This window comes from Phaethon aethereus, assembly GCF_964289735.1.
Source record: "Phaethon aethereus genome assembly, chromosome: W".
Classification (NCBI taxonomy): Eukaryota; Metazoa; Chordata; class Aves; order Phaethontiformes; family Phaethontidae; genus Phaethon; species Phaethon aethereus.
In genome coordinates, this window is record NC_138581.1 from 15,035,120 (window position 1) to 15,059,698 (window position 24,579).

At 47.2% G+C, this 24,579-nt stretch overlaps 1 pseudogene across 1 annotated transcript in view; it reads right to left on the reverse strand.

Annotated features, from left to right (window-relative positions):
* LOC309415132 (uncharacterized protein C5orf34-like) overlaps window positions 1-20,312 on the reverse strand; it is a 33,666-nt pseudogene extending 13,354 nt beyond the window's left edge. Inside the window, exons 1-3 of the transcript in view lie at window positions 20,005-20,312; window positions 2,558-2,783; window positions 1,080-1,148 (exon numbers count right to left, since the gene is read on the reverse strand). The product of the transcript in view is annotated as an uncharacterized protein C5orf34-like (transcript). The remainder of the gene's footprint in view (window positions 1-1,079; window positions 1,149-2,557; window positions 2,784-20,004) is intronic.
* Between the last annotated feature and the right edge of the window lie 4,267 nt (window positions 20,313-24,579).

Sequence of the window (24,579 nt, forward strand, 5' to 3'; positions counted from 1 at the left end):
CCTCTTGGGTCTACACGCACGCATTTCCCTGTGTTTAACTACTTACACATAGCTGAAATGGTAGCCTTGAGGCAAGTATAGCCTAAGGACTATGAGAGTAGGCTGTTAAACATAATCACACAGTTATTAGGCTAAAGAAATCTGTATAAAAGTTAAACTAATCATGTAATCAATAACCTTCCAGAAAGTACATAAATGTATCACTAGAAACATACCCGGTAAAAAAGTAGATAGGCAGGGAGGCGGAGTTTTCTCAGAAAACGTGTGAATATTCATGTCTTTAAGGTATATAAAGGGTGAACCTTTGTTTCAGGGTATGCACGTTAGGTGGAGCGATCCCCCACGCATCTAGCACTGCAATAAAGAATGCCTGCCTTCTAAAACTTCAAACTAAGTGTTAGAGGGTTTTCTTGCCGACTTTTTCGGTAACACTAGCCAACCAGTAGTTGCTTCCACCATGGAAGTGGTTGCCTTGGCGTGTTCGTGGTAGTGGTCCAATATAGTCAATTTGCCAGGCCTTGCAAAACTCAGCCACCGCCCTCTATTCCAGGGAGATGTTACTCATGTGGCTCGCTTGATTGCAGCACGTTTCACATTCATGAGTGACCTGTGTGATGGCCTCCATGGTCAGGTCCACCCCTCGATCATGAGTCCATCTGTATGTTGCATCTCTTCCTAGGTGTCCTGATGTCTCTTGGGCCCATCGAGCTACAAATAGCTCACCCTTACGCTCCCAGTCCAGGTCCACCTGAGCTACTTCAATTTTGGCACCTTTGTCTACCTGTTGAGTGTTTTGATGTTCTTCAGGTGTGACTTTTGGGCATATGAGTATCTACATGACGTACCTTTAGAGCCATGTTTTCTACCCGGGCAGTGATGTCCTGCCACAATGCAGCAGTCCAGATGGGTTTACCCCTGTGCTGCCAATTGGTCTTCTTCCACTGCTGTAGCCACCCCCATAGGGCATTAGCCACCATCCAGGAGTCAGTACAGAGATAAGAGTACTGGCCACCTTTCTCATTCAGCAACCTCTAGGGCTAGTTGGATGGCTTTCAGTTCTGCAAACTGATTCGACTCACCTTCTCCTTCAGTGGCCTCAACAACTCGTGTGGGAGTCCACATAGCAGCTTTCCACTTCCGATGGCTTCCTACAACACGACAGGATCCATCAGTAAACAACACACAACACCTCTCATCTTCTGATAACTCATTATATGGTGGTGCTGCTTGGGCACGAGCCACCTCCTCAGGCAATGCTCCAAAGTCCCTGCCTTCTGGCCAGTCCATGATCTCTTCCAGGATTCCTGGGTGGTTGGGTTTCCCCAGTCAAGCTTGTTGCATGATCAGTGCTACCCACTTACTCCATGTAGCGCTGGTTGCAGGATGTGTAGAGGGGATGTTTCCTTTGAACATCCAGTGTAGCATGGGCAATCATGGTGCCAAGAGTAGATATGGTTCTGTACCAACAACTTCTGAAGCGGCTCGAACTCCCTCATATGCTGCTAGTATCTCTTTTTCAGTCGGGGTGTAGTAGGCTTCTGATCCTCAATACCCTCAGCTCTAAAACCCTAATGGTCAACCTCGGGTTTCTCCTGATGTTTTCTGCCAGAGGTTCCAGGTAAGACCATGCTCCCCAGCTGCAGTGTAGAGTACATTTTGCACAGCTGGTCCTGTCTGGACAGGCCCAAGAGCTACCGCATGAGCTATTTCCTGTTTGATCTGCTCAAAGGCTTGTTGTTGCTCAAGGCCTCACTCAAAATAGTTCTTTCATGTTACTCGATAGAGAGGGTTCACAAGCTGACTGTAACCTGGAATATGCATTCTCCAGAACCCCACAAGGCCTAGGAAAGCTTGTGTTTCCTTCTTGTTAGCTGGTGGAGACATAGTTGCTGTCTCCTTGACCACATCCATAGGCACATGATGGCATCCATCCTGCCATTTTATTCCCAAGAACTGAATCTCCTGTGCAGGTCCCTTGACCTTGCTTTTCTTTATGGCAAAACCAGCTTTCAGAAGGATCTGAATGACTCTTTTTCCCTTCTCAAACACTTCCTCTGCCTTGTTTCCCCACATGATGATGTCATCGATGTATTGTAGATGTTCAGGGGCATCACCCTTTTCCAGTGCAGTGCAGATTAGTCCATGACATGGTGGGGCTGTGCTTCCACCCCTGGGACAGTCAATTCCAGGTGTATTGGACACCCCTACACATGAAAGAAAACTGTGGCCTGCACTCTGCTGCCAAAGGAATTGAGAAAAACTCATTGGCAATTGTAGCATACCACTTGTGTGCCTTTGACTCCAGTTCGTAGTGGAGTACATATCAGGTACAGCAGAACTCTGGTGGCGTCACTTCATTCAGGCCACGATAGTCTACTGTTAACCTCCACCCTCTGTCAGACTTTTGCACAGGCCCTACGGGGCCATTAAAAGGTGAGTGAGTCTTGCTCATCACTCCTTGGCTCCCCAGTTGATGAATCAGCTCATGGATGGGAGTGAGGGAGTCTCAGTTTGTGCAATATTGCTGCTGGTGCACCATCCAGGTAGCAATTGGTACCTGCTGTTCTTCAATTCGCAGCAGTCCCACAGCGAAGGGATCTTCCAAGAGGCCAGGCAGGGTTGGTAGCTGTTTGATTTTCTCTGTATTCACAGTAGCTACACCAAAAGCCCATCGGTACCCCTTTGGGTCCTTGAAATACCCCCTCCTGAGGTAGTCTATGCCAAGGATGCAAGGGGCCTCTGGGCCGGACACAATGGGGTGCTTTTCCCATTTGTCCCATGTCCTGGTTTCAGCCAGGATAGAGTTAATTTTCTTCATAGAAGCTAGTGTGAGGCTATGTTTTGGATTTGGGATGAGAAAATGTTGATAAGGTGCTGATGTTTTGAGTTGTTGCTAAGTAGTCAAGGACAGTCCAGCTTCTTGTGCTGGACTGTTAGCAACAAGAAGGCTGGGGGTGCACAGGAAGCTGGGAGGGGACACGGCCAGGACAGCTGACTCAGGATGGCCAAAGAAATATTCCCTACCATATAACGTCATGCCCAGTACATAAACTGGAGCTAGCCGGGGGGTGGGAATCACTGCTCGGGTGTTGGGATCACCCTGCATGGCTCGACCTTAAGGAGAATGAGCTGTGGCGTTGATCTGCATGGCTTGACCTTAAGGAGAAGGAGCTGTGGCACTGAGAAGCTGGTAAACAGCTGGATATCTGCATGGCTCGGCCTTGAGGAGAAGGAGCTGTGATAAACAACTAAGAAGAAGCGAGGAAAACAGGAACACCTGCAAGCAACAATCCTGACTGTGTGAGGGGCGCGTGGACAGCGCATGATATTTTGTATATAGCCAATTGCAATAGTGTGTGTAACAAGTTGTAACCAATCATGAGTGTGTGCGCAGTGACTAAGCGAAAATTATGATATATATTGGAGTCAGACAAGACAATAAACGGCTTTGGAATATAACTCTCATAGAGTTGTGAAGTCCATCCTTCTCCCGCAGCTGGTGACCCCGACGTGATATGATCTCTGGGATCTCATCGTTGAACACTGGTCAAGCGCAGAGGACGCCGCAGGAGAAGCCCGGTTGGAAGAATTGCAGTCAGCGGGACTGACGCAAGGAAAAAGAAAAAGGAATACATTGCAACGGAGAAGCACCCAGCGAGGTGAGGTGAGCAACCGGGGCGGCATGGGGCAGAACACATCGCATGAAGAAGGGGCGATAGTCAGACTCCTGCTGCACATGCTCTCTAAGAGAGGACTGAAATATGATGAATATACACTTAGAAGGCTTCTAGTTTGGAGCCGAAAGAAAGGGTACCCCCCCGATCCGTCTGTGGCGTTTAAGGCAGAGACGTGGGAGGAGATAGGAAAAATGTTATGGGAACGTATTGAGAAAACCGCCGCAGAGTTAGTGACGGCGTGGAAGTTGATATTAACCACATTAAAAGCCTTAAAGGCAAAGAGAAAAGCTGCAGCTGATGTGGAGGAGGCTGTTAAACTGCTTTCAACCAATCCCTTCTTAACCGAGTCAGAGGGTCCAGGACCTTCAGCGACTCCGAATGCACCTCCTGAGGTGCCAGATGCACCGGGTGAACTGGCCGGATTAGATAAGTCAGAGAAACAGATCTACGATGATATATGTGAGGGCAAGACGGGACAAAGCTGCCCAGAACAATGTACTCAATGTTCCTCTGTGTGCCCATGTGAAAGATTGATGGGGCGGGCTTCACCACCCCCGAAACCACCCAGACTTAACCGATCGAAAGCCGTAGTTTTGAAGCCCTCAGCCGAGCCCCTGCCACCTTTACGGCCCCCGTTGCCTGATAGCAGTGATAAAGGAGAAGAGCCTGTTGTAGAGACTATAGGGAGGCAAGAGCCTAGAATGAAAGGCGACCCTAGGGAGCGGTGGAAAGACGTTTTTTTAGGAGCGATGAAAGACGAGGAAACAGAGTTACCGATGGCATTTCCTGTTAGTGTACAGCCTCACGGGCCCAATCGCTGGGACCCATTTCACTGGGACTTGATTAAGAAAGTGCGGAAGGCAGTACAAAATTATGGCTTGCAATCACCTTTCACGCAAGCTCTATTAGATAACATATTCACGGGAATGGTTCTTACACCATGGGATTGTTGGCAGATGATAGATATGTTGTTGACACCAACCCAAAGGTTATTGTGGGCAGACAGATGGTATAAACTCTGTATGCAAGAAGCCCTGAAAAACCTGGAGCGTCAAGACGGCGATCCACTGCAGAACATTACTATGGAACAAATGACAGGCCAGGGACTGTTTGTGGATGTTAGATTGCAAGCTCAGCTGCCCTTAGAAGCCTTGCAATTAGTTGGGCGACTAGCATTGAATGCGTTGCGAACAGTCCCTGAGGAGGGAAAGAGGCAACCATCTTACACTCAAATTAGACAAGGGAGAGATGAACCATACATGTTTTTTGTTGATCGTCTGAGAGACACTTTGAATAAAGTGTATACCAATGAAGAGGCAAAACTAGCAGTGTTGTTGAATTTAGCGGTAGAAAATGCCAATGTAGATTGTAAAAGAATTTTGTTAACTTTGCCAAAAGAAGCAACGTTAGTACAAATGGTAGAAGCCTGCAACAGAGTAGGCTCTGCCACACATCAGGCAGAAACACTCGCAAGTGCCTTTGCAGCAGCAATTAAGCCATTTATAAATGGAAAAGGGGAGAAAAAATGTTTTAATTGTGGAAAAACAGGCCATTTTAGAGCTCAGTGCAAGGCTACAAGGAAAGGACCTAGGCAGATTGAGACAGGTCATAAATCCTTCCAACAAGGACCCTTTCAGCAAGGAATAGGCCCAGCAGGAGCACCATGTAGACGATGTCAAAAATTTGGTCATCAAGCCTCAGAATGCTGTTCAAAGTATCATCGGGATGGTATGAAATTGGGAAACGGGCGACCGAGCGCGAAGGCACCCCACACGACGACACAAATGGGGAAGCACCACCAGGCTGCTTGGCAAGCTTCAGCGCCCAAACCAGAGGGAGCGCCGGAATGGAGGTGGAAACAACAGTAGAAGTTGCCTTATGGGACATGTCGGTTTATGATGTCCCGACTAACGCAAATGGACCATTAGGATATGGATTGAGTGCTTTGTTATTAGGATGATCTTCAGCAACAAAGTAGGGACTTTTTGTTCTCCCTGGAGTCATTGACGAAAAAGGCCATATTGTGCCAACCACTAGTCCTTGGAACACACCTGTTTTTGTGATTCCAAAGAAAAGTGGAAAATGGAGACTATTACATGACTTGTAAGAAGTCAATAAGGTATAGTGGACATGGAAGCCTTGCAACCAGGGCTACCATCTCCCTGTATGATACTGAAGTATTGGAAGCTTTTGATTATAGATCTCAAAGACTGCTTTTTTACAATCCCTCTGCATGAAGATGATGCCAAACATTTTGCATTCTCAGTCCCAAGTACAAACAAGGCGCAACCCATGCAAAGATATCATTGGACAGTATTGCCACAAGGCATGAAAAATTCGCCCACGATGTGTCAAATTTATGTAAATTGGGCTTTACAGCCAATCAGAAAAAGGTGTCCTCAATATTTCATCTATCATTATATGGATGACATATTGTTGGCTGGTGATCAATTAAATCCGGAAGAAATGATCGGGGAGCTCGTTGAGCTTTTGAGGCAAAGTGGGCTGCAAGTGGTGCCGGAAAAGATACAAACTGAAGCGCCTTGGAGGTACTTGGGGTGGATGATCACTGAAACGTCGGTAACCCCCCAGAAGGTTGAATTAAGAATTCAGATTAAAACATTAAATGATGTACAAAAATTGGTAGGAGATGTTAACTGGATTCGACCTATTTGTGGGATCACAAACCAAGATATGGAGCCCTTGGTTCAGCTCTTGCAAGGGGATAGCAGGTTAAACTCTCCTCAGCAATTGACCAAGGAAGCCTGGGAAGCAGTAGCAAACATTTCTGAAAAGGTAACTCAAGCATTTAGTTCTAGGATAGACCCCTCGATAGGGATCACTTTGGCAGTAGTCAATCATGAGCGACATCCCTATGCGCTTATAATACAGTAGATAACAAAGCTGGAATCAAAAGCTGAGAATTTTAGAGTGGGTCTTTTTACCTCAGTAGCACAGAAAAACCATCACCATGAAAGTAGAGTGTTTTGCAAATTTGATTATGAAAGGGCGCAACAGAATTATTGATATGTCGGCAAAGGACCTGAAAACGATTTTAATACCATTACAACAAGAATATTTGACTTGGGCTTTGCAGCACTCTGTTCCCTTCCAAACTGCATTAGCAGGATTTGAAGGTGACATTCAGATTAATTATCCATCACACAAAATGTTTACCTTTAAAAAAAAAAAAACCAACACCAAACATGAAGTAGAAGAAAAATCAAAGTGTAGTCAATATCCAGTTCAAGGTGCTACAGTATTTATGGATGGTGGTGGGAAAACAGGCAAGGCAGCAATAGTATGGCGAGAGCACGGAGAATGGAAAGAACGGGTACTTGTCGTGCCAGGATCAGTTCAAAAGGTAGAACTACAGGCAGTAATTGAAGCCTTTAAATTATGGTCTGAAGAACCTGTGAATATAATTACTGATTCTTTATATGTAGTTGGAGTACTCCAAAGATTGGAAGGTTCAATCCTCAGACAGGTACAGCAGGAACAGCTATATCAACAATTTAGAACGCTTTGGTTTTTATTGCAGAAAAGACGACATCCTTATTACGTTATGCATATACGCAGCCATACCAACCTTCCAGGGGAATTGGTGGAAGGAAATGCAAGAGCTGATCGGCTGACTGCCGCAGTATGGGCTGGACCTGTCCCGGATCGTTTAGGTCAAGCACAAGCCTCTCATGCCTTTTTCCATCAATCTGCCAAAGTTTTAGCGAGACAATTTAATCTAAGTGCAGGTGACCCTAGAGCTATTATACAGACTTGTGCTGATTGTCAACAAATAGGCCCAGGAATCGCGATTACAGTTAGTCCCCGACGATTGCATTCGCTACAACTATGGCAGATGGATGTGATACATGTTGCTGACTTTGGAAGATTTAAATATGTTCATGTTTCAATTGATTGCTATTCTGCAGTAGTTTGGGCCACTGCACAAACAGGAGAAACTAGTAGGCATGTACAAAAGCATTTGCGAGCTGCATTCGCAGCCCATGGTATACCCCTACAAATTAAAACCGATAATGGTCCTTGTTATGTAGCCCAGTCAACCCAACCATTTTTTGCTCAATGGGGAGTGACGCATGTTACTGGAATACCGCATTCCCCAACTGGACAAGCTATTGTTGAACGAATGAATCATTCCCTGAAGTGTTTATTGCAAAAACAAAAAGGGGGAGAGGCTACCACACCACCCCAAGAACGTTTGAATAAAGCCTTATATGTGTTAAATTATTTCCGTCTAGCAGAAGGAGAAACATGTAAAAGGAATGACAGGAAGTCCGTTTGAGTTAACACAAAATGTGCAAGTAAAAGTTAAAAATTTGGAAAAGAAAATGTGGGAAGGACCTTTTCAACTGCTAACCTGGGGACGAGGTTATGCTTGTGTTATTACAGATTCTGGAACTTGTTTGGTACCCGCAAAATGGGTAAAACCATGGGTGAAACAGTCACCGTCGTCGTCGGACACATCTTGACACTATCAGGTGTCATCGCAATCTGGATGCCACCTCAGCCAAAAGAAAATGTATGGGTAAATCACACTGAAATTAGCAGTATCATGAGAGGAACATGGAAAGCTTTTAGGGCAAACCGCTCTATAACTACAAATCCTTTGGTAAGATATAATATTGGTTTTCATAGCTTTATACAAGCACTTTTTCCATCACTAGAAGTAGCTTCTATCGCTAGGAGTAGTACAGCTAGAATTGTTTGCCTTGTAACATTCTGCTATTAATTTAAGCATAGTTGATATGTGACTGCTGGATTATGGTAAGATGCCATGTGAACAAAACCTACGAACCAATAGATGGGGTGGCTGTGGCGCGTGCAGCACGTCTGGCCAGCGGGCACATGCGCCATAGGTTCCCTATGTTGAAAGGTGACAACCGAGGCATGTTCCGACACTCGCTGGCCACGTGTGTTGAAACTGGTTCCTTGGCAAATGTATAAATACCGGGATTTCCCGAAGAGCAGGGGGATCGGTGTATGGCAAGGCCATCGTTGCCTCCGTGGGGACGCCCACGTAAAGCTGGCACCTACCGACTGCTGGGCTGAGTTCGTGGCACAGGATGATACAAGAATGTACAGATGGTCCATCTTCCTCACAGTCCTTAGGTTACAAATGATCCATCAGGTTTTGTTTTTAGATAAACAAAAAGGGGGAGATGTTGGGATCACCCTGCATGGCTCGACCTTAAGGAGAAGGAGCTGTGGCATTGAGAAGCTGGTAAACAGCTGGATATCTGCATGGCTCGGCCTTGAGGAGAAGGAGCTGTGATAAACAACTAAGAAGAAGCAAGGAAAACAGGAACACCTGCAAGCAACAATCCTGACTGTGTGAGGGGCGCGTGGACAGCGCGTGATATTTTGTATATAGCCAATTGCAATAGTGTGTGTAACAAGTTGTAACCAATCATGAGTGTGTGCGCAGTGACTAAGCAAAAATTATGATATATATTGGAGTCAGACAAGACAATAAACGGCTTCGGAATATAACTCTCATAGAGTTGTGAAGTCCATCCTTCTCCCGCACTCGGGGACGGGCTATCGATCACCGGGTGGTGAGCAATTGCTGTATTGGGCATCACTTGTTCTTGTACACTCCTTTGTTGGTATTATTATTGTTGTTATCATTGTTGTTTCCTTCTCTCTTGCTGTCCTATTAAACTGTTTTTATCTCAACCCACGAGTTTTTTCCCCAATTCTCTCCCCCGTCCCACTGGGGAGGGGGAATGAGCGAGCGGCTGCGTGGTGCTTAGTTGCTGGCTGGGGCTAAACCACAACAGTCCTTTTTTAGCGCCCAATGTGGGGCGAAGGGCTTGAGATAATAACAGTTGCAGGTCACAATATCAGTTTATTTGATTTGCATGATGCTCTCGTCTTTGCTGTACATGTTAAGGATTGGTGTTGGTTTCTGCGGGCTGCTGTACTCTGCAATGATTAGTAATGTCTCGCCTGTGAGTTTTGTTTTTAGAACACTGACCTTGAGCTTAATGTGGTATCATCTGAGCTCTGTACTAAAGCCCTTACTGTATTTTGGCTACTGTCTTGTGGAGACGATTAGCAATTATACTTCTGCCTCTGAAAGGTTTTTTATGGAGGAAATGCAGAATGGTACCTTTGGTACCCTCTATCATAACGTTTCCTCCTTCATCGCAATAATTTTTCAGTATTTTGAACACCCTTGGGTAGTTAAAATACCTCTATTGCTACTTCTGGGGAACATTGTTTCGGTTTTGTCTAAGGTTGGCAAGCAATTTAAGAATATCATCCGGAGATCTACCCCAAGGCTGGATAGTTATGAATGGCAGGGTGTGTGGAACAGCCTGGGCAAATGCCTGGGGCGGTGGGCACCTCCGGTGTTTTGGAACTTCACTCCCGAACAAGTGCAGAATCCTGATAAACTAGCAGAATATCTGGAAGAAGTATGCTGTCGGCCTGGCAGTTCCAGGGAGACACAAATCATTGCAATGTGCTGGGGCCTGGCCCATGCCTACTGAGCTCTATTTAACACTATGCAAAGGGGAGAGAGGCTCTCTGGGTCTGATGGCAATGTGGCAGGCACTGTGACTACTCCAATCCCTGTGGCAGGCACTGTCACTACTCCAACCCCCACGGCGGGCACTGTAGCTACTCAGACTGTTGCAGCTGAACCAGAGAACCAGCCCATCCCGGTATCAGTTGCCCCTATACAAAAGAAGAAATCTTGGAAGCGGAAGTCAGCTCGTTTAGTAAGGGATGAGGAAGATATTTCTAAGAAGGAGCCAGAGGAAGAGAGTGAGGAGGCAGAGTGTTCTGAAGCAGGGCCATCACAAGGACGGAAGAGGGAAGAAAGCGAGTCATCGCTTGAAGAGGAGGAAGAGGAAGAACTCATAAAAGAGACGGTACCTACCCGATCTCTATCCCTGAGTGAATTGCGAGATCACAGAATCACAGAATCACTAGGTTGGAAAGGACCTTTAAGATCATCAAGTCCAACCATTAATCCAGCACCACCATGTCCCCTAAACCATGTCCTGAAGCACCACATCCACATGTTTTTTGAACACTTCCAGAGATGGCGACTCCACCACCTCCCTGGGCAGCCTGTTCCAATGCCTGACCACCCTCTAAATATGCGAAAGGATTTCAGCCGTCGTCCAGGTGAGCACATTGTCACCTGGCTGCTCCGATGCTGGGATAATGGGGCCAGTAGCCTGGAATTAGAGGGTAGGGAAGCCAAGCAGCTGGGATCCCTTTCTAGAGAAGGGGGCATTGACAAAGCAATTGGAAAAGGTGCACGAGTCCTCAGCCTCTGGAGACGACTCCTGTTGGGTGTGAAGGAAAGGTATCCCTTCAGGGAAGATGTTCTATGTCACCCAGGCAAGTGGACCACCATGGAGAAAGGTATCCAGTACCTGAGGGAGCTAGCTGTGCTGGAAGCAATTTATGGTGACTTGGACAATGGACAATCATCCAAAGATCCAGATGAAGTCAATTGCACGTGACCTATGTGGCGGAAGTTTGTACGGAGTGCACCATCATCATATGCCAACTCATTAGCAGTAATGGCCTGGAAAGACGGAGAGAGACCAATGGTGGATGAATTGGCTGGCCAACTCCAGCAATACGAAGAAAGTCTCTCTTCCTCCCTACGGGCCTGCGTCTCTGCTGTAGAGAAACTGTCCCGGGAGTTCCGGCAATTCAAAGAGGATATGCCCTACCCTCCACCCGGACGGACCAGTATCTCAGCTATTAGGAGTAAGCGTTCTTCTGCTCGAGAGAGGATATAGAGGATACGCACCGCAAGCCACCCTGTGGTTTCACTTGCGTGACCACGGAGAGGACATGAGGAGGTGGGATGGAAAACCTACCTCGACCCTAGAGGCACGAGTATGTGAGCTGCAAGGAAAAACAATTACAAAAGGGGGTTCAGGTTCCTCCAGAAAAATCGTCGCTCCACTTTCCAGTGGGCAGTTCCCCAGAAAGAATAGAAGGGCTGATCTTACCTCTGATCCTCTTGAAGGGACTTCTGATTCATATTTACAAGAAGTGGGTGACGAATACTATGACCAGGACTAGAGGGGTCCTGCCTCCAGCCAGGCGGAGGAGAGGGACAACCGAGTTTATTGGACTGTGTGGATTCGATGGCCTGGCACATCAGACCCACAGGAATATAAGGCTTTAGTGGACACTGGTGCACAGTGTACCCTGATGCCATCAAGCCATACAGGGGCAGAACCCATTTATATTTCTGGAGTGACAGGGGGATCCCAACAGCTGACTGTACTGGAGGCTGAAGTGAGCCTAACTGGGAATGAGTGGCAGAAGCACCCCATTGTGACTGGCCCAGAGGCCCCGTGCATCCTGGGCATAGACTACCTCAGCAGAGGGTATTTCAAGGACCCAAAAGGGTACCGGTGGGCTTTTGGTATAGCTGACTTGGAGATGGAAGAAATTAAACAGCTATCCACCTTGCCCGGTCTCTCAGAGGACCCTTCTGTTGTGGAGTTGCTGAGGGTTGAAGAACAACAGGTGCCGATTGCTACCACAACAGTGCACCATCGGCAATATCGCACCAACAGAGACTCCCTGATCCCCATCCATAATCTGATTCGAGGGCTGGAGAGCCAAGGAGTGATCAGCAAGACTCGCTCACCCTTTAACAGCCCCATATGGCCAGTGCGAAAGTCTAATGGAGAGTGGAGATTGACAGTAGACTATCGTGGCCTGAATGAAGTCACGCCACCACTGAGTGCTGCCGTGCCGGACATGCTAGAACTTCAATATGAACTGGAGTCAAAGGCAGCCAAGTGGTACGCCACCATTGATATTGCTAACGCATTTTTCTCAATCCCTTTGGCGGCAGAGTGCAGGCCACAGTTTGCTTTCACTTGGAGGGGTGTCCAATACACCTGAAACTGACTGCCCCAGGGGTGGAAACACAGCCCTACCATTTGCCATGGGCTGATCCAGACTGCACTGGAACAGGGTGAAGCTCCAGAACACCTGCAATACATTGATGACATCATCATATGGGGCAACACAGCAGAAGAAGTTTTTGAGAAAGGGAAGAAAATAATTCAAGTCCTTCTGAAAGCTGGTTTTGCTATAAAACAAAGTAAGGTCAAAGGACCTGCACAGGAGATCCAGTTTTTAGGAGAAAAATGGCAAGATGGACGTCATCAGATCCCAACGGATGTGATCAACAAAATAACAGCTATGTCTCCACCAAACAGCAAAAAAGAAACACAAGCTTTCTTAGGCGTTGTGGGTTTCTGGAGAATGCATATTCCAAATTACAGTCTGATTGTAAGCTTTCTCTATCAAGTGACCCGGAAGAAGAATGATTTTAAATGGGGCCCTGAGCAACGACAAGCCTTCGAACAAATGAAACAGGAGATAGTTCATGCCGTAGCCCTCGGGCCAGTCCGGGCAGGACAAGATGTTAAAAATGTGCTCTACACGGCAGCCGGGGAGAATGGCCCTACCTGGAGTCTCTGGCAGAAGGCACCAGGAGAGACTCGAGGTCGACCTCTAGGGTTTTGGAGTCGAGGATATAGGGGATCTGAGTCCCACTATACTCCAACTGAAAAGGAGATATTGGCAGCATATGAAGGAGTTTGAGCTGCTTCAGAAGCGATTGGTACTGAAGCAGAGCTCCTCCTGGCACCCCGACTGTCGGTACTGACTGGATGTTCAAAGGGAGGGTCCCCTCTACACATCATGCGACTGATGCTACGTGGAATAAGTAGGTCACTACTTATTGGGGAACTGGGCTTGTTCAGTCTGGAGAAGAGGAGGCTGAGGGGAGACCTTATCGCTCTCTACAATTACCTGAAAGGGGGTTGTGGCGACGTGGGTGTTGGCCTCTTCTCCCAAGTAACTAGTGATAGGACGAGAGGAAATGGCCTCAAGTTGCGCCAGGGGAGGCTTAGATTGGATATTAGTAAAAAATTCTTCACCGAGAGGGTGGTAAAGCATTGGAACAGGCTGCCCAGGGAGGTGGTGGAGTCACCATCACTTTAAGTATTCAAAAAACATGTGTATGTGGCGCTTCGGGACATGGTTTAGGGGACATGGTGGTGTTGGGTTAATGGTTGGACTTCATGATCTTGAAGGTCCTTTCCAGCCTTAGTGATTCTGTGATTTATCACACAGCGGGCTTGAACAGGAAACCCCAGTAGCCCAGGAATCATGGAACTGATCATGGACCGGCCAGAAGGCAAAGATTTTGGAATATCGCCAGAAGAGGAGGTGGTGCGTGCTGAAGAGGCTCCACCATATAATAAACTGCCAGAAAACGAAAGGCCTGTTTACTCATGGGTCCTGTCGTATTGTAGGCAAACATCGAAGGTGGAAAGCTGCTGTATGGAGCCCTATACGACGAGTCGCAGAAGCTGCTGAAGGACAAGGTGAATCAAGTCAGTTTGCAGAGGTGAAAGCCATCCAGCTGGCTTTAGCTATTGCTGAACAAGAAAAATGGCCAATTCTCTATCTTTATACTGACTCATGGATGGTGGCAAATGCTCTATGGGGGTGGCTACAGCAATGGAAGCAGAGCAACTGGCAACGCAGAGGCAAGCCCATCTGGGCTGCTGAATTGTGGCAAGATATTGCTGCCCGACTAGAGAATCTGGTCATAAAAGTACTCCATGTAGATGCTCACGTACCCAAGAATCAAGCCACTGAAGAACATCAAAACTACCACCAGGTGGATCAGGCTGCTAAGATTGAAGTGGCTCAGGTGGATCTGGACTGGCAACATAAGGGTGAATTATTTATAGCTCAGTGGGCCCATGACACCTCAGGCCATCAGGGAAGAGATGCAACGTATAGATGGGCTCGGGATGGAGGGGTGGACTTGACCATGGATGCTATTGCACAGGTTATCCATGAATGTGAAAAGTGGGCTGCTATCAGACAAGCCAAGCGGTTAAAGCCCCTCTGGTATGAAGGACGATGGTTGAAATATAAATATGGGGAGGCCTGGCAGATTGACTATATCACAGTTCCACAAACTCGCCAAGGCAAGCGCTATGTGCTTATCATGGTGGAAGCAACCACCGGGTGGCTGGAAACATACCCTGTGCCCCATGCCACCACCCGGAACACTATCCTGGGCCTTGAAAAGCAAGTCTTATGGCGACATGGCACCCCCGAAAGAATTGAGTCAGACAATGGGACTCATTTCCGAAACAACCTCATAGACACCTGGGCCAAAGAGCACGGCATTGAGTGGGTGTATCACATCCCCTGTCATGCACCAGCTTCCGGAAAAATTGAACGATACAACGGACTGTTAAAGACTACACTGAGAGCAATGGGTGATGGGACATTCAAACATTGGGATAAACATTTAGCCAAAGCCACCTGGTTAGTCAACACTAGGGGATCTACTAATAGAGCCGGCCCTGCCCAATCAAAACTTTTACGTACTGTAGAAGGGGATAAACTCCCTGTGGTGCATGTGAGAAATATGCTGGGGAAGACAGTCTGGGTTACTCCTGCGTCGGGCAAAGGCAAACCCATTCGTGGGATTGCCTTTGCCCAGGGACCTGGGTGCACTTGGTGGGTAATGCGGAAGGATGGGGAAGTCTGATGTGTACCTCAGGGAGATTTGATTTTGGGTGAAGATAGTCAATAATTTGAATTGTATTATGTTAATTGCTACGCAATACAGTATGTCATCACTACTATGGTTGCTATCTACCATATCAATGGTATTACAGTAAGAATCACCCAGACTGATGAGGAATGAGCTTTACTGAAACCGAGCAACGTGCAGCAGTGATGGAACCAGAACTGGCTTCAGCAGCTTGCGCCCAGCAACTTCCTCGAGATCGATATCTTCGACCTGCAGATCATGGACATGGACCGTGCCAGATGACAATCCAACACCACATACCAACTCATCTCCCCTGCCCTGAGAGACTGCTATGATGGATGAAGCCCAGAGTCATGGACCGAATGAACTACACAGACATTTTAAAGTGATGGCCCATGGACTAAGAGAATGGTATCCGTGTGTATATATTAAAAGACAGGAAGAGTAATAATGAATAATTGGAATGTATTGAAAAGTGTAGGACCTGGGCATGACGTAAATGGTGTGGAATAAGGGGTGGATATCTCAACCCATGAGTTTTTTTCCCAGTTCTCTCCCCTGTCCCACTGGGGGAGGGGGGAGTGAGCGAGCGGCTGCGTGGTGCTTAGTTGCCGGCTGGGGCTAAACCACGATAGTGTGGTGGAGCCCTGCTTCCCTGGAGATGGCTGAATACCTGCCTGCTGATGGGAAGGAGTGAATGAGTTCCTTGCTTTGCTTTGCTTGTGTGCGTGGCTTTTGCTTTGCGTATTAAACTGTCTTTATCTCAAACCAATGAGTTTCCTCACTTTTACTCTTCCGATTCTCTCCCCCATCCCACCATGGGGGAGTGAGCAAGCGGCTGTGTGGTGCTTGGTTGCTGGCTGGGATTAAACCATGACAGTCCTTTTTGGAGCCCAATGTGGGGCTCGAAGGGTTTGAGATAATGACAGGTTTGATTGGAATCACAGAATCACTAAGGTTGGAAAGGACCTTCAAGATCATCAAGTCCAACCGTTAACCCAACGCCACCATGCCCACTAAACCATGTCCTGAAGCGCCACATCCACACCTTTTTTGAATACTTCCAGGGATGGTGACTCCACCACCTCCCTGGACAGCCTGTTCCAACGCTTGACTATTCTCTCAGTGAAGAAATTTTTCCCAATATCCAATCTAAACCTCCCCTGGCGCAACTTGAGGCCATTTCCTCTCGTCCTATCACTAGCTACTTGAGAGAAGAGACCTAGAATGTGCTAGATATTGAATTTATAGCTGTTATTGCTGTTTAGCTGTTAATTGGCAGGCTCCTGTGCTTGCCATTGATTTGCTTTCCTTACTGTATATTAGAGTCTAGTGCTCGTTAGTGGCTGCTTTTTGCTTTCGCTGCTTGCTCTGCTGCTGTACTGCTTATTGTCTTACTCTGCTGTGCCTGGGAACATTTTGATAACAGCAATGGCCTTGTGCCTGGGCTGGCAGATGGCCAGGGCATCGCTGCTGTTTCTGTGCTGCTGTACTGGACAGGCTGGAACTCCAGTGTGAACTCGAGTCAAAGGGACTGTGACCTGTGGATGAGTCCACATGGGAGCAGGACACCCCAAAGCATCTGTGGCCGTGGACAAGCCCATGCCAGAGCAGGTATATCTCGAAGCATCTGTGGCCATGGTTATGTCTGTGCCACAGCAGGTAGACCTCTGAAGGGATTGTGGTCCAAGGATAAGTTCACGCTGGAGAAGGTACATCTCAAAGCATCTGTGGCTGTGGATAAATCCATGTTGCAGCAGGTACACCTTGAAGCATCAGTGGCTGTGCATGAGGTCATGCTGGAGCACCTCAAAGCATGTGGCCATGGATAAGCCCTCGACAGTACAGGTACATTCCTGGAGGGACTGGAAATATGGGCAAGGCCACGCTGGAGCAGTTTTACTCCTGAAGGGACTGTGGCTGTGGGTAAGGCCATGCTGGAGCAGGTATATCTCTGGAGGCATTGTGGCCCATGGAGGAGACCATTTTGGAACAGGAGCACCTCGAAGTGACTGCAACTGTGGATAAGTCTATGCCACAGCAGATATACCCCTGGAGAGACTGTGGCTCATAGAAGGGACTGCAGTAGTAGGCTATGTAGTAGTAGACTGAAGTATGAGGCTATGTTTTAGATTCGGGATGAAAAAAATGTTGATAACGTACTGATGTTTTGGGTTGTTGCTAAGCAGTCAAGGACTGTCCAGATTTCTGTGCTCTAGCCTGCCAGCCAGAAGGCTGGGGGTCCATGGGAAGCTGGGAGGGGACACAGCCAGGACAGCTGACCCAAACTAGCCAGGGATATTCCATACCACACGACATCTTGCTCAGTATGTAAACTGGGGGAGTTGGCCAGGGAGGGTCTGCAGCTCGGGAACTAACTGGGCATCGGTCAATGGGTGGTGAGCAATTGTGCTGTGCATCACTTGTTTTATATATTCTTTTATCATTATCATTATTATTCTTTTTTTTTTCCTGTCCTATTAAGCTGTCTTTATCTCAACTCAGGAGTTCTACCCTTTTTCTTTTCTGATTCTCTTTCCCATCCCACTGCAGGGGGGGCGGGGTGAGTGAACTGCTGTGTGGTTGTTTTGGCTACCTGCTGGGTTAAACCACAACAGTAGCAATAAGACAGTCCCTGCCCAAGTAGTCTTACAATCTAAATAATTTGTTTTATATCATGTAGATATCATTTAACTATAAAATATGAAAATAGGGGAAGTGATTCTGATCTTGTTTAGCTTCAAGTAACAGACTTTATAAATACAAATTAGAACTAATAAATGCAAATTAGAACTTATTTTTTCAAAATGTTGGCATTTCACATACCCCTTGGACTTGTGAACTCATGCATCTGGTTTTCCAAAAAGAGAGTTGCCAAAAATAGCCCCACACATTAATTTTTTAAAATTTTCTTTTAAAATTTCTTAAGTAGATTTTCCACAGACAGTGACATCATGGAGGAGGATGGGGAGGATCTATATCTAACTCATGCATCATTTTACTCTTCAGAATTTTAATGTCTCCCATTGTTGATAAAGTATGGCCTTTTTCAAAAGCTGTGCATATCAGATTTCCTACGAAGTACACAGTGGAAATTACAACATTAACCCAGCTGCAGTCCTACCTACTGTGTTTCTTAATAACACATGACTGAGTTGTATACTGAAGTTCTTCTGTGCCCTTCTGGGAAAAATGTACTAAAAAAAAAAAATCAAAGAGGTGTGGGGAAGAAGCTGTTTTGGATGAATGTTCCTTACATGGTGAGTTTTCCCCACTTCTGCCAAGCTACCTGGCAGATCCTGAAACAGGATGAACATAGATAGGAAATTCATGCAAAGACCCAAGGTGAAAACACACCACTCTTGTTTCGCAGTCAGTGGGCCAGTGGGCCCTTTCAGAAAAGAAAGATCCTTTGTTAGTGCCACCCTCATTTCTTAGCCCAGGGTATGAGAAGCATAAAAGTAGTTATGAAGCTCTTTTTCCTCTTCCCCAGCTTCCATACCTACACCGGGCATAAAGAAAGTGTGAATTCAACTCTGTAAGAGTAAGACTTTTGTAATCTGTATCAAGCCTTTAAAACTGTATCTGGAGATCCCATGTGAAGCATTTGTCAGAACAAACTAGTTATCCACAAGGACACAAAGCACCCCGTTTTGCAGTGCCAAGCAGACACTGGAATACAAAATCAAATTAATACTGACTGAAACTGTTTCTTTTACATGTTACTCCAGTAACACCTGTCTCATATTTCTTCTAGCTTGTTCCTCTCTGCTACTTCAAAGGACATTAATGTCGCTAATAGTGTCACCAAAATTGGGAATAAACTTCTTAGCACCAATGTAGCATTAAGAAGCAAGCATTCTTTTATTGCAGCGCTGGATGCACGGGGGATTGTTCCACCTAACATGCATGCCCTAAAACAAAAGTTCATCCTTTATATACCTTAAAGACATAAATATTCACACATTTTCCGAGAAATCTCCGCCTCACTGCCTACTACATTTACATAATGCTGGCATTGCAAATTACACTACGCATGCACGGGGGTCTCGGGTGGTGTCGGTGGTCGTTTGGGGAGTTAGCCCCCTACTCCTTTTTCCCTTTTATGGTCACGGGTCTCCTGAGGATAGTTTCTTCTCCTTGGATGTTTGCCCCTTCTGTTGTACAGCCAAGCGATTCTTTCTTATCATCCTTGTTTGAGCACTCCTGCTAGGATGTTTCTATTCTCAAGGTTAAGATATCTTCTCTGTACACATTAATCACTCATTGGTCTTGTTAAATTCAAAGTTAATCACTGTTTGGTAAAAGAATTTCTCAACATCGGCAGGAAGGAATCCTCTGGAACCTGTGCAGCAATGGATTAGCTGGATATAAATCATTATGGGGCCTAAAGGCTACAGAGGTTGGCATGCGAAACCCATACATTAGCTAATTGTGAAATTGTCAAATAACAATAAGGCCATGAGAGATGCTGTGGATTTAACAAGCTGGGAAAAGACTGTTACGGGTGGATTTGGGGCAGGTAGGACAGGACATCACATCCTCCGTGAAGCAATTTCGCTGGCAAAGCCCCCTTGCATGCCCCGAGTGCCTCGTCCTCACCCACCAAGGGGAAGGACAGAGGGTAGGTTTTACAGGCAAGGGAGATGTCACAGGCTGCCACACCGAGTGGCACCGGGCGTCCTGACCGCCCCCGCAGACCCCTGCCCGCTCCAGCCTGCGCCTCACGGCCTCGGCACCCCCACCAGCCCCACTACTCCTCTCAGCCCGCCGCTGCTGCCTCCCAGCCCCTCACCCGCGGCCCTCCGCGCCCGGCCCCAGTCCCGGACAGCGCTGGAGCCTCCGGGCCGGGGCCGGGGCCGGGGCCGGGGCCGAGGCGGCACGACGGCCGGCCCTCGCCGGGGCCGGGCGAGCCTCGCCTCCCGTTGCTGGGCAACCACCTCCTCGCCTCGCTGGGGACCGGGAGCCGTCCTACTCTCACCCGCGGTTGGCAGCGCGTTCTCATTGGCTGCCCCCGCGCTGCGCTCGGCTCCCATTGAGCGCCCACCGCCTCTGCCGTGTCTTCATTGGCGCGCTGCCCTCTGGCCACGCCGCGTCACTTTCTCACACCATTTCCCCCGCCTTCTCCGCCAGCTGCGGGCCAGCTGGCGGGCGGGGCCTGGGCGGTGGCAGCTATGATTGGTCGTGGGAGCTTCCGCTCAGGGTGCTGGCCGGAGCCCGGGCGGCGGGGCTGTTTAAAATCGCCGCGAGCCAGTATACCGCTTTTTTTCTCTGTGCATGTGAGTGAAGGTGTGGAGTGGTGAGCGACACCGGGGGCTATTGCCTCGGATAGGTGAGGGCGGCTCAGCCCCCGGCGGCCCTTGGGCCGGGCAGTGTCCCCTACCTCTTCTCGCAGTGGCGGGGGGGGGGGGGCCGGGCAGCGGCACCGTTGGGGCTGCGGCATCGCGTGGAGCTGGAGCTGCTCGCGGGGCGTGGGGATAGGTCGGCGTAGCTGGGAGCGGTGTTTTCAGTGGATGTGTGTTTGAAGTAGTATCTGCAGTGCAGTAAGAGGAGGTGGGAGGGGGAAGGGTGGGAAGAAAGAAAAAAAGGCGTTTCTGAGTGTCACTTAAGGTAGGTGTCAGCCTGCAAACGCCGCTGGGCGCTACCTGGAGCATCATCGAACAGCGCCCGTGGCTGCTTTCGCCTGGTGTAGCTGGCGAGGCAAAATACATCGTGAAAGACCTCATAGCCCTAGTGTTGGAGGACTCTGGGTACTGTGTCGCGTGCTGCACGCCCTTCACCCCGAAAGAAGTACCCGTGGTGGGTGCGTCCCTGCCGCTGCCCCGCACAGCGAGGCTTCGCGGGCTGTTCTGCGGGGTCTTCCGGGCTCTTCCCCCGCCTGCGGAATGTCCCCAAAGAAACCTGAAAGCGACGGCGCCCTAGGCGTGTCCCTTAATCGTCTCTGTGTCGCAACAGAGGCGCCCACCCGCGACGGCGGGGTGGGCGTGACACCTCCTTCATTGTGCTAGGCAAAGACAGCCTGGTGCTGCCCCCAGGGATGCCATCGCTTTCTTTCGTAATAGCGTTTGTTGCACAGGTGTGTGCTTCCTGCAAGCCCACACGTGTTGCTAACGGAGTCTCGGTCTCGGAGGGCACCTAGAGGGAGGTTGCCTCGGATCCCTGCAGCACGCCGACCCCCGCAGGGAGAGACACTTCAGATAAATCTTTTATTAATGAATTCAAGATAGTCTTCTGTAGTTTGGTGGTGGTTTTTTTTTTTTTTACGCTGTTTTCTTGTTTCTCACTTAGTCTCATTCTTTTGGCCCAGAGGTGAGTGAGGGACGTGGTGATGCCACGTTCATGCCGTGGCGGGTCGCAGCAATCCGGGTAAAAGCAGTGACTTCTCGTGGCGTGACAAGTGTTTTGCATTTGCTTGCACTTGCTAACTATAAACCTTTTAGCTGTGTGGGCATAACTAGATTTAGTTAAACGATGTTGTAACTGAAGCTACCAGATCATTGCTGTTGAACTTCGGAAAAACAGACTGAAGTGGCTTTGCTTTCATGAGCAAAATCTGTTCTACAAGTTCTCCAGGAAAAAAAAAGCCAAAGGGAATTACCAAATGTATTACTTGCAGCAAACAGGCTCGGGTTTTATTTTCTACCTTTCAGTCAAGTGTTTTGTATGAATTTAAAAAATAATTAGGAAATAATAAAGTCAAATTATTGACAGAATATCCTCAAATTCTTAGACTGAAGCCACCAGTTGTGGGACAATGTATTTCTGGTATCTGGAAGCACTAGCAGAAAGTAGTGGCTGTCTTATGCTGCTCATCATCCCTTACAGAATCTTAAGGGGACACAAAAAAAGCAGACTTCTTGTTTCTTTATTAAAGCATTTTGGGTTCTCAGTGTTTTAAAAGAAATAGTACTTTTAAGTACTCTTTCAGTAAAAACTGTGATGGGATTTTGTTTGCAGTTTGACCAAGAGGACAAAAGGCTGCTTGCTTTGCATCAAGTAAACATTTTTTTCCCCCTGTAATGACTAACTGACTTAAGAAAATGGGACATATGACATCTTAAGTGATCAGAGCAAGCTTATAAAGCAATATTTTTTTCATTGTGGTATAACCTGATTAGCCCTGACTGCTGCTATAGTAGGTGTATTTGGTGAACCATGGGAGGGGGTGTGTGGTGTGTGTCTCTCCAGGCCACTGCACTCCCTTCCCTGGATGTGGCTTCAGGAAAGCTGTGACTGCCACTCTCACAGTGTAAGCCTGCTGCTGTGCCATGACAAATCCTTAATCCTGCCCACCAGGGTCAGCTTCCTGGAGGGTAGATATTCTGTCTTCCATGGTTGCTTTTTGTAGCCCAGCTAGTTTAAAAAGGGTGATGGTACTGCTTGCCCTTACTGCCATGGCATGCAAAAAGGTGCAACTTAAAAGCATTTGAGAAACTTTAAAAATTAAATGCTAATAGAGGTGAGTTGCCTGCAGGATGGGGTAGTCTGTGGTCAGGGACTGTCAAAACCAGGAATTTTGGATGCTGGTGGGTTTTATTTCAAGTTTTTATTGGGTTTGCCTCCATGTGCATGCGCGGCCATGGGATTCCACAATGTGTAAGGTCCGGGGTCGCGGCCAGCAGGAGCAGGGCGGGGTGCAACGCGACACCCCCCACCCTGGTGGCTCCTTGCAATTTTCCTGGCCGGGTCACAGGTAACCTTGAGGTGTGGGGGCGCCCTTGGCGCCCTTAGCAGCGTCGTGGGGCTGGCTCGGCAGGAGGAGTGGCAGGCCCCCAGCCGGGCGCTGCAGCCCACGGCGTGATTGTCTGAGCTGAGGAGCTTCACAATGGGATGGATTAGGAAAAAAAAAAGAGTTCCGGTCAGCCGCGGCACTCGGTTTTATCTGGACGTTGTAGTGGGGCATTTGTGGGCACTGCGCTGTCGGGTGAGCGGATATGAAATCATGAGCCTGTGGTGGTAGCAGAACACACAAATAACGCGAAATTGGTTTCCTTGCTTGAAATCTTATGGCAATACGCTGTACGGCTGTTCTGTAGTGCTCCAGTAAGCAGTTTTAAATAGCAGCCTTCTGTAATTTACACGTTTTAAAGTATTTCATTTATAGCATTTATGCATATTTAAATGGATTATTTTAGGTGCATCATAGGTATGTTTGGAACTTTGTTAGAGGCAATCAAAATGAATGAGGGGATATGTGCTCTTTAGGTCTTATGTAAGACCTTGATATCTAACTGTACATGTAGTGGAAGGCACTTCTAATGTTTTCCCAACACTTGTTTTAACATGCATTGTGTAAAGTCATCATTCCTGCATAGAAAGGCTTTATTCCTTTATACATACAGCGCATTGTGATTTTTATGGAAGAAGCTGGGTAAGGTCAATGTGATGGTACAGTTGGGCATAAAAAGGACAAGTGTTCTGTAAGGATGTAAGCAAATGTATGGGAAGATGGTGCCTGTCTGCATAATACAGATAGGGTTAAAGTAATAGGATATAGTATATCCTAGAGTATAGTGGCAGTAAAGTTATAGGGTTAGAACAAGAAAACTTGGTCTATCAGGAAGAATCTTTGCCCTGTGAAATATTCCTCCAGGCCTGGTGTTAAGAGTTCCAGCGCTCAGGATTGTTAAAATAGAGCATGCTTTAAAAAAAACCCAAATGAACGAACAAAAAAACCCAACCAAAAACACCACACCAAAAAAACTTCTTTGTTGCAAGTATAAACAAAAAAAAAGGCAACTTAGACCACTTAATTTAAAAATAAAAAAAATTTTGAAAAGTCCTGGCCTGTTTTAAGGCTGAGATTTCCTGTTAAGTATAAATCTTAAACTTAACGTCTCAACTAGCAACACTTTTTTTTTTTTTTAAAACACCACCCGACCCAAAACACTGGTGTTTCCAGCTTGGTTGTGTAAAATTGAGACTTTGCATATAAGCAAAAGTAGAATAATGAACATTAAGACTAATTTCTCAAACCACATTTGTTAAGCATGTGTTTTGCTTTGGTGAAATAACTTGGGCTTAAGCTACGTATATTCATCTCCAGGGCTGAAATTGTACTTTTGCTTAAAAGATCTTAATATAAAATGTTATAAAACTTCTAATGATATTTACAGTATCCTCAGACCAAGATTTCACCTGGAGGCAAAAGCCTGCCTTTTGCAAATGAACCTGTAGAATACCTAAAACTTAACCTTTTCTATAAATCTACAGAAGATTAATGTATGAAGTAGTTATCTAAAAATGGATGTGAATAAATCAGCTGGGTTTTGTGGTTTTCTTTTTTCTTAAAGATTTACCACG